Consider the following 15,282-nt stretch of genomic DNA (forward strand, 5'->3'; position numbering starts at 1 on the left):
TGTACTCTGCATATAAGTTAAATAAGCAGGGCGACAATATACAGCCTTGGTGTACTCCCTTTCCTGTTTGGAACCAGTCTGTTGTTCCATGTCCAGTTCTAACTGTTGCTTCCTGACCTGCATACAGATTTCTCAAGAGGCAGGCCTGGTGGTCTGGCATTCCCATCTCTTTCAGAATTTCCCACAGTTTATTGTGATCCACACAGTCAAAGACTTTGGCATAGTCTGACCTATACTTGGTTTTTATTTGCTTGCACAGACTTAAAAGAGTAATAATATGAAAGTCAATTTCAAAAATGTTTAATATTTTGTATTTGTTGTTCCCTCAATACTTTCACTTAAAATGGTCTTTAAAATATGTGCACAAACTTGTACTTGCCTAAGAAGAGTGACTTTTACCTGGAAAAATTCGGGGGGAAATTGTTAAATGTCTATACACTAAAAAAAAAAAAAAAAAAAAACACTAAAAAACAAGATAAATTTTAAAAAATAATTCAATTCACAATGATATCACAAACAAAAAGTTCTTACTAACCAAGGAGGTAAAAGATCTGTACCCTGAAAATGATAAAACACTGATGAAAGAAACTCAAGACACAAATAAATGGAAGATATTCCATGCTCATGAACTGGAAGAAGTAATAAACATTCATACTGCCCAGAGGAATCTGGAGATTCAATGCAATCCCTATCAAAATTCCAATGACATTTTTCACATAGAAGAAAATTCCTTAAATGTGAACAAAACCACCAAAGACCTCAAAGAGCCCAAGTAATCTGAGAAAGAACAAAGCTGGCAGCATCATGTGTCCTGATTTCAAACTATATTACAAAGCTATAGTTATCAAAACACTAAGCACTGGCACAAAAACAGACTCACAGATCATGGAACAAAACAGAGACCCCAGAAATAAGCCCACTTATGTACTGCCAATTAATCATTTTTACAATGACACTAAGAATATACAAAGGGGTAAAAATAGTTTCTTCAATAAATAGTGCTGGAAAAATGATATATACAAGCAAAAGAATGAAACTGGGCCCTATTTTTCACAAAACATAAAAGATCAACTCAAAGTGGGTCAAAGACTTAAACATGAGACCTGAAATCATAAAATTCATAGAAGAAAGCATAGAAGATAAGATCATTGACATTGGCTTTGGCAAATTTTTTTTTGGATTTGACATCAAAAGCAAAGGCAACAAAAGCAAAAATAAACTAGGACTACATCAAAATAAAAATCTTCTGCATTGTAAAAGAACCAATAAAATTAAAATGCAGCTACAGAATGAAAGACAAAATATATCTGACAAGAGGTTAATTTCCCAAATATATAAGATATGAATAGAACTCAATAGCCAAAAAAGCAAATAGTCTGATTTTAAAATAGGCAAAGGACTTGAACAGACATTTTTGCAGAGAAGACACACAAATGACCAACTGGTACATGAAAACGTGCTCAACATCACTAATAATCAGGGATGTGCAAATCAAAATAGCAAATGAGATGTCACCTTACATGTGTTTGGATGTCCATTTTCAAAAACACAAGTGATAAATGTTGATGAGGATATAGAGAAAAGAAAACACTGGGAATATAAACTGGTATGACTACTATAGAAACCAGTATAAAGGTTCTTCAAGAAATTAAATACAGAACTATCACATGATCCAACAATCCCACTTCTGGGTATATATCCAAAGGAAATGAAATCATTATCTCAGACAATATCTGAATGCCCATATTAGCAGCACTACCACAATAGCCAAGGTATGGAAAAAACTTACAAGTCCTGTGGTGGATGGATGGATAAGAAAATGTGGCATATATTCAGATGACACTGAAATAACATGAGAGTTAATCTGTGTATAATTATAGTAGGCCTCCATATCCTTAGTTCCTCCACATTTGTAGATTCAACCAACCAAAGACCACTGTAGCATTTACCACTGAAGAATATGCATGTATAAATGGACTTGTGCAGTTCAGACTCACATTATTCAAGGATCATCCACATACAATGAAACATCATCCCACCTTTAAAAACAACAGAAAAGGAAATTCTGTCATTGCAACAGCATGGATGAACCTGAAGGGCATTATGCTAAATGAAATGAACCAGACAGAGAAAGACAATATATTGAGTTGGTCAAAAAGTTAATTCAAGTTTTTCAATATCTTACGGTAGAACCCAAATGAATATTTTGCCAACCCAATAAGTGCACATTGTCACCTATTTATGTGGAATCTGAAAAAAAAAAAAAAATTCAAACTCATAGAAACAGAGTAGAATGGTGATTGCCAAGAGTTGAGGGTGGTGGAAACAGGGAAAGGTTGATAACAATGTATAAAGTTTGATTTATAAGATGAATAATGTCTAAGGATCTAACATTACTATAGTTAATGCTCAGTCAAATCAGTTGTGTTTGACTCTTTGTGACCCCATGGACTCTAGCCCACCAGGTTCCTCTGTCCATGGGATTTCTCAGGCACGAATACTGGAGTGGATTGCCATTTCCTTCTCCAGGGGATCTTCCCAACCCAGGGATCAAACCTGGGTCTCTCACATTGCAGGCAGATTCCTTACCATCCGAGCTACCAGGGAAGCCCCACTATAGTTAATAATACTGTATTATATCATTGAAATTCATGGAGTAGAACTTTAGTATTCTCACACCAACAACAACAAAAGTAATTCTGTGAGCAGTGGAAGTTAATTAACTCCATATCAGAATCATTTCACAATTTATGTCACAATAAAATATCACATTTTGCACTTTAAGTACATTATGGTTCTGTGTGTCAATTATATCTCAATAAAGCTGGAAACATAAGTAAAACAAAAAGATATTGATAAATTCATTCCAAAATTTATATGAAAACTTAAAGGACATAACAAAAACTCTTGAAAAAAATAACATTTAAGAACTCACTACCTGATTTTAAGACTTATTCTAGAGCTACAATAATTAAGACAGTGGGATTGAGGTAAAGACAACCAGTAATTCTGAAGAGTCTTGGTCTCTGAAGAGACTTCTACACACTCTTACAAATTATTAAGGATTCTATTGATCTCTTGTTTATATGGGTCATATCTATCAATATTTACCATATTCCCAATAACACTGGGAATTTTTCAAACTTTACTTTTAATTCAATTAAAAACAGTAATTACAAATCAATTTCATGTTAAATTAGGTAGCTTTATGAAAACTAAGTATTCTCCAAAACAATGAAAAATCAGTGAGAAAGCTAGCCTTGTTTTACATTTTTAAAAATCTCTTTAGTAACAAACTTAGTAGAAGACAACCAGATTTTCCTATCTGATCCTGCATTTAACTCTGCTGTGCTGCTTGGGTTGAAGTACATGAGGAAAGTCATGCAACACACTGACATGTACTAGAATGAGTATTTTCACAGACTTTTCAGATTTTTACATATATTTTTTTTGGAAACTACATTAAGACTCAAGTGGTAGCTTTTTAAAAGTTAGCTGCAATGTAGCACCTGAAGACATATCGATGCAGTTTTCACGCTCCATTGGTCAGTCTTGCATTCTGAATGGATCTTCTGCACATGCATGTTTTTCTAATATCAGGCTTAGTTCATTTGGAAAATATTGATTCATCAAGTTCTGTGCATTTTCCTGACAACAATGCATATGATTAAAAAATATTTTAAAAAATAACATTTATTAATCTCACCAATCTTATCAACAAAGTCTTTAAGTTCTGGGAAGTGATTATGCTTATGGGGTCAGGCACACATTCCACAAAATTATAATGGTATCATTGGCAACAAAGATGGTCAGTTTAGCTCCTCAAAATGACAAGCTTGCTTTGCTCATTCTTGAGGAAATATCTGCCAAACACTCAAATCTGAATAATCATAGCTTGTCAGTCACTCTTTCAAGTAATGATGGTGCTTCATGGAAGACAAACAAAAAAGTTTAGTTCGGCTTGCAAATCAAATAAGTGCATTTCTCCTAGACCAGAGAAGTCCCCAAATTATGACCAAAGGAGGCCAAATCTAGCTTTAAGCTCATTGTAGTAAATAATAACTAACTGGAACACAGCCACACTCATTCATCTCTATATTATTTATGACTGCTTTCACATTATGGTGGCAGTGTTGAGTAACAGTAGGATTTGTTGTGCAAAGCTGAAACTATCACTCTCTGGCCCTTTACAGAAAATTCCTGCTCTAGACAACCATCACATTACAATCGTATTTGACATGTAATTGAAGTGCTTTATGCACCTGTCCCATCTCATCAAATGAAAAATTTTAAAGATAAAAACTCTCAATCCTTAGATTGAGAATTTGGGATTCATATGTACACACTACTATATTTAAAACAGATAACCAACAAGGAGCTACTGTATAGCATATGGAACTCTCCTTAGTACTTTGTAATAAATGGGAAAAAAATTTGAAAAAGAATAGATACGTGTATATGTATAAAAATCACTTTGCTGTACTCCTAAAACTAACAACATCCTTAATCAATTAAGTTATACAGTCCACAGGGTCACAAAGAGTTGAACAAAACTGAGCACACAATCATGATGATGACAGAACTTAAATTTTTAATTTAAATAAATTAATTATGCAAACTCTGGAGTCAGTTTTAATAAAATTATTCATTTATCTTCAGCGTATATACTAGCAATGAGTATAATTTGGCACCAGGGCCCAGATTCATACTGAAGTACCAGCAATTTTACCCATAATTGCTTTTATATCATCACTGTAAACAGCAAACATATCTTAGTACTATCATGTAGTATTATGAAAATAGTTTTAGTTACACAAAACCCTCTGAAATGTACTCAAGGACCCCCACAGGTCTGTAGACCAGATTTTGAAAACCACTTTGATGGGCAAATAAATTAAAAGAAATTTAAGAAATAAAACCACACATATATATCCAATTGATTTTCAATAGGCAGCAAGGCAGTCAACAGAGGGGGAATAAAGGCTTTTCAACAAATTAAACTGAAATAATTAGATAAAACATGTGGAGAAAAAATGATCCTTGACCCTACTTCATCCTAAATAATTAATTTGATATAGACCATAAACCTAAATACTGAAACTGTGTCTATAAACTTCTAGGAGAAAAGGAAATCTGTATGATCTTGGGCTAGGGAAAGATGTTTAAGCAAACACAAGAAGAGCTAACCAGAAAAGAATTATCTAGTTTGTCTTTTCTACGAAAACATGCCCCCCAAAATCTTCTTTTCCCTCAGACGTCATATGACACAACCGTGCAGATCAACACAGACTTAATCAGATGACCTTGGTGTGCCAGCAACTTTTGCTAAGTTGCCAGAGAAAAACACCATTTTTCTCCATTGTCGCCTCCTCCCCACAGGCTCGCACGTCACAGGTGAGTCAGATCGGAAGCTCCTACTCCCTGACATTTCAAGTTATTGAAATTTCATCATGAAACCTGAGACCAGAATCTCTACTTCTGGTTTGAGGCAGACGGTTTTCAGGAGCAGACAAACTTCTTTGCCTGCTACAACATGGTGATCATGACACATTTGCATAAGTAATTTGAGAGAGGAGATATGAGGTCACTGAAGAGGAAGCGGTAAATAAAATTACCACCAGAAGTATCTTAGCACGCACTAACAGCTACAGATATAAAGCAATCATGCCTAGCTCCAGCTCCTTCATTGACGCCAGTGGCTCTGCCAACAAAGCCCAGATGCACGCCACGTGAGCAGGCGCAAGGATGGTTTCACGAGCTGCACAATGACTGTGTGGAAACAGTAGTGGGCCCATCCCACACTGCAACTGTATCTGTCATTTAGCCAGCATTTCATTATGGAAAATCCTTGCATTCATTTAACCCCTTTGGTGGTGCATTTATTTAACTGGGCTAAGTGTCTCATGAATATTCATCAATGTACCTTATTTACATAGTTACTAAGCTATTAGACACTGCAGCAAATATTCTAAACCAGAACTCTGTATTAACCATCATTCATTACAACCATAGGGCCAAAACAACTGATGTTCATAATGACCCTAACATCTTACATGAGTTTTGAAGACCCTTCTGTATCACAGGAAATAAATTCATCTCCAAATTAAATCGCAACTGAAAAATTTAAATGGTAATGAGATACCGTGTCTGGTCTATTAAACTGGCAAAGATTAAGAGCAATGATGATGGTATGGGGAAATAGGCCCCCTAGATACCACTAAAGGGAAGGTAAACTAGTAGAAACTTTTTAGACAGAATAGTTTGTCAAGATATGTTAAAAACCTTATAAATAATAAGAGCTAATGCTTACATGATGCTCACTATAAGTCATACATTAGTCCAAATGTTCTGCATTTATTAACTAATTAATCCTAAAAATAGCCCTATATAATAGGGATTATTAACCCCATTTTAAAGATAAAAACACTGAGCCTCAGAGAGACTAATTTGCATGTCCAAGGTCACACAGCTGGTAAATGACAGAACAGGAATTTGAACACAGGAAACTGGTCTTCAACAGCTCATGAGCTTCTAAAAGGCACATGAAAAGATGCTCAACGTTGCTAATTATTAGAGAAATGCAAATCAAAACTACAATGATATATCATCTTAAATGAGTCAGAATGGACATCGTCATAACCAACAAGGACTTACTGCATAACACGTGGAACTCTGCTCAATATTATGTGGCAACCTGGATGCGAAGGGAATTTGTGGGAGAATGGATACATGGATATGGATGGCTGAGTTCCTTCACTGTTCACCTGAAACTATCACAACATTGTTAATCAGCTATGCTTCAATATAAAATAAAAGCTTTTAAAAAATTAAAACCTAAAAAAAAAAGTCATGTACTGCACTTCCCTTGTGGTCCAGTGGTTAAGAATACACCTTGCAATGCAAAGGACACTTGTTTGATCCTGGATCCAGGAAGATCCCATATGCCACATAGTGAGTAAGCCCATGTGCCACAACTACTGAGCCTGTGCTTTAAAGCCCTTGAGCCACAACTACTGAAGCCCAAGCACCTAGAGCTGGTGCTCCACAACAAGAGAAACCACGACACCAAGAAGCTTGCACACTGCAACTAGAGAGTAAGCTCTGCTCACCACAATTAGAGAAAAGTCCATGTGTAGCAACAAAGACCCAGGGTAGCCAAAAATAAATAACTTTTTTAAAAAATAGAATGACCATCATCAAAAAATCCATAAACAACAAATGCTGGAGAGGGTGTGGAGAGAAAGGAATCCTCCTACACTGTTGGTGGGAATATAAATCGGCACCAACATTATGGAGAACACTATGAAGAAGAGTCCTTTAAAAACTAGTTCAGTTCGATTCAATCACTCAGTCATGGCCAACTCTTTGCAACCCCATGAACAGCAGTATGCCAGGCTTCCCTGTCCATCACCAACTCCTGAAGCTTGCTCAAACTCATGTCCATCAAGTCAGTGATGCCATCCAACCATCTCATCCTCTGTCGTCCCCTTCTCCTCCTGCCCTCAATCTTTTCCAGCATCAGAGTCTTTTCCAATGAGTCAGTTCTTCACATCAAGTGATCAAAGTATTGGAGCTTCAGCATCAGTCCTTCCAATGAATACCCAGGACTGATTTCCTTTAGGATGGACTGTTTGGATCTCCTTGCAGTCCAAGGGACTGTCAAGAGTCTTCTCCAACACCACAGTTCAAAAGCATCAATTCTTTGGCACTCAACTTTCTTTACAGTCCAACTCTCATATCCATACATGACTACTGGAGAAACCATAGGTTGACTAGACAGACCTTTGTCAACAAAGTAATGTCTCTGCTTTTTAATATGCTGCCTAGGTTGGTCATAGCTTTTCTTCCAAGGAGCGTCTTTTCATTTCATGGCTGCAGTTACCATCTGCAGTGATTTTGGGGCCCAAGAAAATAATGTCTCTCACTGTTTCCATTGTTTCCCTATCTATTTGCAGTGAAGTAATGGGACCAGAGACTATAATCTAAGCTTTTTGAATGTTGAGTTTTAAGCCAACTTTTTCACTCTCCTCTTTCTTTTTCATCAAGAAGCTCTTTAGTTCTTCTTCACTATCTGCTGTAAGAGTGGTGTCACCTGCATATCTGAGGTTATTGATATTTCTCCCAGCAATCTTGATTCCAGCTTGTGCTTCATCCAGCCTGCATTTCGCATGATGTATTCTGCATGGAAGTTAAAAAAGCAGGGTGACAATATACATCCTTGCCATATTCCTTTCCCAATTTGGAACCAGTCCATTGTTTCAGGTCTGGTCCTAACTGTTGCTTCTTGACCTGCATATAGATTTCACAGGAGGTAGATCAGGTGGTCTGGTATTCCCATCTCTTGAAGAATGTTCCAGAGTTTGGGTGAACCACACAGTCAAAGGCTTTGGTATAGTCAATAAAGCAGAAGTAGATATTTTTCTGGAACTCTCTTGTTTTTTCTATGATCCAACAGATGTTGGCAATTGATCTCTGGTTCCTCTGCCTTTTCTAAATCCAACTTGAACGTCTGGAAGTTCTCGGTTCACGTACTGTTGAAGCCTGGCTTGGAGAATTTTGAGCATTACTTTGCAAGCATGTGAGATGAGTGCAATTGTGTGGTAGCTTGAACATTATTTGGCATTGCCTTTCTTTGGAACTGTAATGAAAACTGACCTCTCCCAGTCCTGTCGCCACTGCTGAGTTTTCCAAATTAAAAACTGTGAAAGTGTTAGTTGCTGAGTTGTGTCTGACCTTTTGCAACCCCACAGACTGTAGTCTGCCAGGCTCCTCTTTTCATGGAATTCCCCAGGCCAGAATACTGGAGTGGATAGCCATTCCCTTCTCCAGGGGATCTTTCCAATCCAGGGACAGAACCCAGGTGTCCTGCACCACAGGCAGATTCTTTACTATCTGAGCCACCATATGACCTTTCTGGGAATTTATCCAGAAAAAAACATGCTTCTAAAGGATTCCTGCATCCCAGTGTTCACTGTAGCACTGTTTACAATAGCTAAGACATGGAAGCTACGTAAACGTCCATCCACAGAGGAATGGACATAGATGTGGTACATATATATAATGGAACTTTACTCAGTCATTGAAAGAGTGAAATAATGCCATCTGCAGCAACATGGATGGACCTACAGATTATCACACTGAGTGAAGTCAGACAGAGAAGAGATAATATCATATGGCATCCCTTATATGTGGAATCTAAAAAGAAATGATACAAACGAACTTATTTACAAAATGGAAATAGACTCATAGTGAGGGAGTTTAGGATCCACATGTACACACTGCTATATTTTAAACGGATAACCAACAAGGACATATTGTACAACACAGCAAACTCTGCTTAATGTTATGTGGGACCCCAGGTGGGAGGGGAGTTTGGGAAAGAATGGACACAAGTATGTATATGGCTGAGTCCCTTTGCTGGCCACTTGAAACCATCACAACATTGTTCATCAGATATACTCCAATATAAAATAAGGTGTTGTTTTTTTTTTTTTTTAAGTCCATGAACCTAATAGCTACATTATATTGCAATACACTGCATCTCAAAATGTGTAAACCCTCAAGCTCAAATGTCTCATCTAGGAATTTATTCTAAGTAAATTTTTTAAAAGATACATATAAAATTATGTCTACAGGGATAATAGCATTTTTAAAACTAAAAAAATTCACCAATAACCTACATATTCCAGTGTAAAGATTCTGACATATCTTTGTGGCAAACTGCTATAAAGTCATTTTTAAATGTCAGTCTTAATAAGATGGAAAATGATTATGCTCAGTTAGACCCTGTGCTGGCATTTCCCAACCCCTATACCCGCTGCCCCAAGACGCTAACCCTGTAGACTGTGTCACCTGAGCACCCTTCAAGGCTGGATTCCAGCTGTGTTCTGCCAACAAGAGGTAGTAACAGATGACTAGAATGGAAAGAGAGAAAGAAGAGATGCAGTGGAGGTTTTTTGGTGTTTTTTTTTTCCACTATCACCTGTGCTTGTGGCAGTGATTACAGCTGCGGGTGAGAACTCCATCGTCCAGGACACCAGCTTTCAATGGGCTCCCACAGCATTCTTTTTTCCCCTGAGGCTCTCAGACTAGGGAGGTAATAGGTTATCAGTGTTAGTTCCCAAGAGGTTCTACCCTCCTGTACCCACACTTACGTAAATCATCACTTCCTTGCAATCTCTTCTGTAGAACCACCTGAGGAAAATTCTGATGCCAGAAACCCTCACTGTGAGAGATGGGGAGTGGAGTGGGAGATGTGTTTTACCTTGGAAAACATCTGATAGAATATATAAGAAAGTGCTGTCAGTGCTCACCCCTGGGTGGTGAAATTATGAGTTATTTATTTGAACCTTTGTTTATAGGTATTGGGGAACAGAGGACTTTATACACCTCATGACCCAAAAACTTACTCTATTGAAAACATTGAACAAATCATCTTATGTCATGTAGTCATTTATAAACTAAAAATAATAATGCCCACCTCTTTGGGTTTTTAATGGATATTAAACAAAATAGTCTGTGTAAAGGTCTAAGTATGCTGTAGTTGTTTATAGGATGCCTTGCTTTTAATAACTTCCTAATACATGACTATGTTGTAAAATTGCATAACATGATAAAGTTACATATAAAAAGAACACTGAAAATTATCAAAGGCTATATAAGTGCATATTTTGAAGATGTATAATGAAAAATAACTTCCACACATAATAAATAGTGATCTTGATTATTTTGGGGTAATTTTTTTTAAATGACTATACATCTACTCCTTAAATTCTCACATCAAATACAGTGTGGAATAAAAGGAAGAGAAAGCCATTCCTGGTTTGTGAAGAAAGTTGAGAGCTATTTCTCCATAGAAAAGTAAGTAGAATTTCCCTATAATTAGCATGTTCTTGATAGATATAAGCTTGTAAGACTGTCACATTGAAGGTAAAAAGCACATGCCAAAGCCCCCTTGAGATACAATCTGTCTTTTGACAATAAATGAAGTTTAATTTCACTTTGGGCTTACTCACAGCCAGACTTGCGAGCCACTAATCTTACAGCTCATGTATGACTCAGTATACATTACAACGCTCTCCCTCCCACCCCAATCAATACTGGGTGACTTAAAGATTTTGTTCTTCAATCACTCAGTTGTGTCCAACTCTTTGCAACCCAATGGAAGGCAGCATGCCAGGCTTTCCTGTCCTTCACCATCTCCTGGAGTTTGCTCAAACTCATGTCCATTGAGTCAATGATGCCATCCAACCATCTTATCCTCTGTCATCCCCAGATTGCCATCATTCAATACAAAAAGACTGTTTAAATCAGGGGTCCCCAACCTCTAGGATCTAATACCTGATGATCTGAGGTGGAGCTGATAAAATAATAATAAAAATAAAGAGCACAATAAATGTAATGCACTTGAATCATCCCAAAACCATACCCCCAACAGGTCCATGGAAAAGTTGTCTTCCAAGAAACTGGTCCCTCATACCAAAAAGATTGGGAACCGCTTGTTTAAAAATGGTAATTTTTTTCATTTTTCTCCCTGCACATGAGCCACTGGATAAAATTTCACAATAAAAACAAGCAAAATTGACCAGAATTCTGCCAAGCTGAAAGTATGAGAGGAGCCAACACCATTGAAATGTCTGAAGGCAGACAGGGGTTTGGGGGTTCACAAGTTCATTCATTATGAAAAACTAAAGGAAATGTGGTCAGACTTGCTATTGCTTTAAAGAATATCACTGAAGCTTTGCAAAAATGATGTATGTTCCCATTCAAACATACCAAAAGCTATTAAAAATTAATTTCCTTTTTAAACATGTACTCTGCTATCCTTGATTGCTGATGGGTGAGGAAATGTTTTAACCCACAGGGCATTTTTGGTTCACTAACAAATATATTCACAAGCAGCAGACTGTTCTCACAAACATGTTTTTGTGTGTCTGATTTCAAGTATCAACAGATTTCCACCTTTTCAAAGGTCCTGATTCTTATCATCCATTTCCTCTTGAAGAATCCAGCCACCTGCCATCCTACGACCACCTTTCCTCGCCATGTGTCAATTTTGTACTACAATCCTAACATCTTCTAAGATTACAATCTTGATCATCAAAATTGAGTCATATTACTGGTCTCCTTCAATCTTTCAACCTGTGTATCTTTGTACAGATTTTACTCTAGCATGGCTCAACTGATTTGTTACACTAGTTTGACTTTCCTCTGAAATATCAGCCAAACAAAGTCCTGAAGCAAGACATCAGCTTCAGCATCCAAGACCTTTACATTTCACTTAATTCATGGATGTGGGAACTTCTGACCCTAAAAAATAAAAGTCATGAATTGCTTCTGAGCTGATTCTGAAAAAGCTATGAGAGAAAAATAAGAATCATCTCTACTGTTAGAGAGGTATCAACTCTGGCCATGTTGTTGTTGTTGAGTCATTAAGTTGTGTCCAACTCTTTGCGACCCCACAGACTGCAGCATGCTAGGCTTCCCTGTCCTCTACTACCTCCCAGAGTTTGCTCAAACTCATGTCCATCAAGTTGGTGATGCCATCCAACCATCTCATCCTCTGTCATCCCCTTCTCCTCCTACCTTCAATCTTTCCCAGCATCAGGGTGTTTTCAAATGAGTCAACTCTTTGCATCAGGTGGCCAAAATATTGGAGTTTCAGCTTTAACATCAGTCCTTCCAATGAACACCCAGGAGTGATCTCCTTTAGGATGAACTGGTTGGATCTCCTTGCAGTCCCAGGGACTCTCAAGAGTCTTCTCTAACCCCACAGTTCAAAAGCATCAATTCTTTGGTGCTCAGCTTTCTTTATAGTTCAACTCTAACATCCATACATGACTACTGGAAAAACCATAGCTTTGACTAGACAGACCTTTGTTGGCAAATTAATGTCTCTGCTTTTTAATATACTGTCTTGGTTGGTCATAATTTTCCTTTCAAGGAGTAAGCATCTTTTAATTTCATGGCTGCAGTCACCATCTGCAGTGATTTTGGAGCCCCGTAAAATAAAATCTGCCACTGTTTCCAGTATTTCCCCGTCTATTTGCCATGAAGTGATAGAATCAGATGCCATGATCTTAGTTTTCTGAATGTTGAGTTTAATCTTTACCAATGGCTGTATAGCATATGAACCAATCCTAAATGAAATCAACCCTGAATATTCATTGGAAGGACTGATGCTGAAGCTGCAATACTTTGGCCACTGATGCGAATAATTGATTCATTGGAAAAGACCCTGCTTCTGGGAAAGATTGAAGGCAGGAGGAGAAGGGGACGACAGAGGATGAGATGGTTGGATGGCATCATCGACTTGATAGATATGAGTTTGAGCAAGCTCCAGGAGTTGGTGATGGACAGGGAAGCCTGGGGTGCTATAGCCCATGAGGTCACAAAGAGTCAGACATGACTAAGTGACTGAACTGAACTTATATAACGTATTAAAAAGCAGAGACATCACTTTTCTGACAAAGGTCTGTGTAGTCAAAATTATGGTTTTTCCAGTAGTCGTGTACAGATGTGAGAGTTGGACCATAAAGAAGGCTGAGCACTGAAGAAGTGATGTTTGAATAAACTCTGGGATTTGGTGATGGACAGGGAGGCCTGGCAAGCTGCAGTCAATGGGGTCACAAAGAGTCAGACACAACTGAGTGATTGAACTGAACTGAACTGAAAGATCAAATGGGCTTCACTGGTGTCTCAGTGGTAAAGAATCCATCCGCCAATGCAAGAGACACAGTGGGGGGATTCCTGATCCAGGAAGATCCCACATGCCTTGGAGCAACCAAGCCCCCGAGCCACAACTACTGAACCCTATGTTCCCTAGAGCCCATGCTCTGCACAAGAGTAGCCACTGCAATGAAAAGCCCCTGCACCACTGGAGAGTAGTCCCCACTCCCGCAATTAGAGGAAAGCCCATGTAGCAACAACGATCCAGCAGAGCCAAAAATAAATAAAATTATTAAAAAATAAATTTGCAAGGAAAGATGGGGAGGCTGATTTGCATTCTTGTTTCCTGCATTTTTTCCTTGCTTAATATCAGTGGAAATAATGTAAGTTGATGTGAAAAATTCCTGTGCATATTGAAAATGTAGAACAAACCTCTGTGTACACTTAAAAACACATACACAAGGCTTGTGTGCATTAGAATATCTTCATTACAAACTATCAGAGAAGACAACACATGTTGCATCTAGCAGTTCAGTGACTTCTAAATGACTAAATGCCAATTGAAGTGAACAACTCTTCTCTAGTTTTATCTTAATGTCCTTTGGAGACTATCAGATAAAGAAGTTACAGGACAGGATACAAATATAATCTGAGAAATTCTAATTATTGCTGTCATGACTGACTGCCTCTCCTCCAGTTGTATAAGCTGATTCAGAGCTAATTTCTGTTACTTCTAAACTGCATCTAGTGAGACTTCCCTGGTGCTCCAGTGGTTATGAATCCACCTGCCAGTGCCAGTGACATGGGTTCAATCCCTGGTCCAGGAAGATTCCAGTGCCGTGGGGCAACTAAGCCCATGTATCCCCACTATTGAGCCTGAATCCTAGAGGCTGTGTTCTGCAACTGAAGAGTAGCCCCCTCTTGCCCCAACTAGAAAAAGCCTACACAGCACCAATGAAGATCCAGCACAGGCAAAAATAAATAAAATGCTTAAAAGTACACTAAAAATTTTATAAAAGTAAATTGTATCTAGTAATATGGAACACACTCCAACAAGAGGCCAGGCACAAATAACTGTAAGCACAAAAACTCTAGCCCTAGAAATAAATGAAAGACATGGTTACTTGCACTCAAGGAGAATTTTTCTTTCTAAAAGTTGTAAGTATCAATTTAACTTTTTTCAATTCCTGATGGAAAAGTAAATACTTAAACTCTAAGACACACTGATAAAAGGATTACCCTTTTTTTTTTTTTACCATCATTCCTCCCTCCCCGTAATGCTAGGGTGCATTAAGCCAAAAAGAAATATTGATTGCCTGCCGCAAATTCAGTTCTTTGCTTTTGCAATATTTGCCTAGACCGTGCTCACATCCTGCCATTACCTCTCCCTCTCAGCTGTTTAGTCAGAATTTAAATGATGTGGGATAGTGTAATATCACAGACAGAAAGCGCTTGCATATTTACGCAGTGAATGAATGAATGACGTGAGTGCAAATTATTAAATACAGGGAATTGGGTAGATAGTATAATATTTAATACTTTACAGAAGCAATCCAAGCAATTCAATTCCCATACAAATGCTAGTTATTCAATTCTCGGTTATTAAAAAACAGC

The sequence above is a fragment of the Muntiacus reevesi genome, chromosome 1 (assembly GCF_963930625.1).
Source record: "Muntiacus reevesi chromosome 1, mMunRee1.1, whole genome shotgun sequence".
Taxonomy (NCBI): Eukaryota; Metazoa; Chordata; class Mammalia; order Artiodactyla; family Cervidae; genus Muntiacus; species Muntiacus reevesi.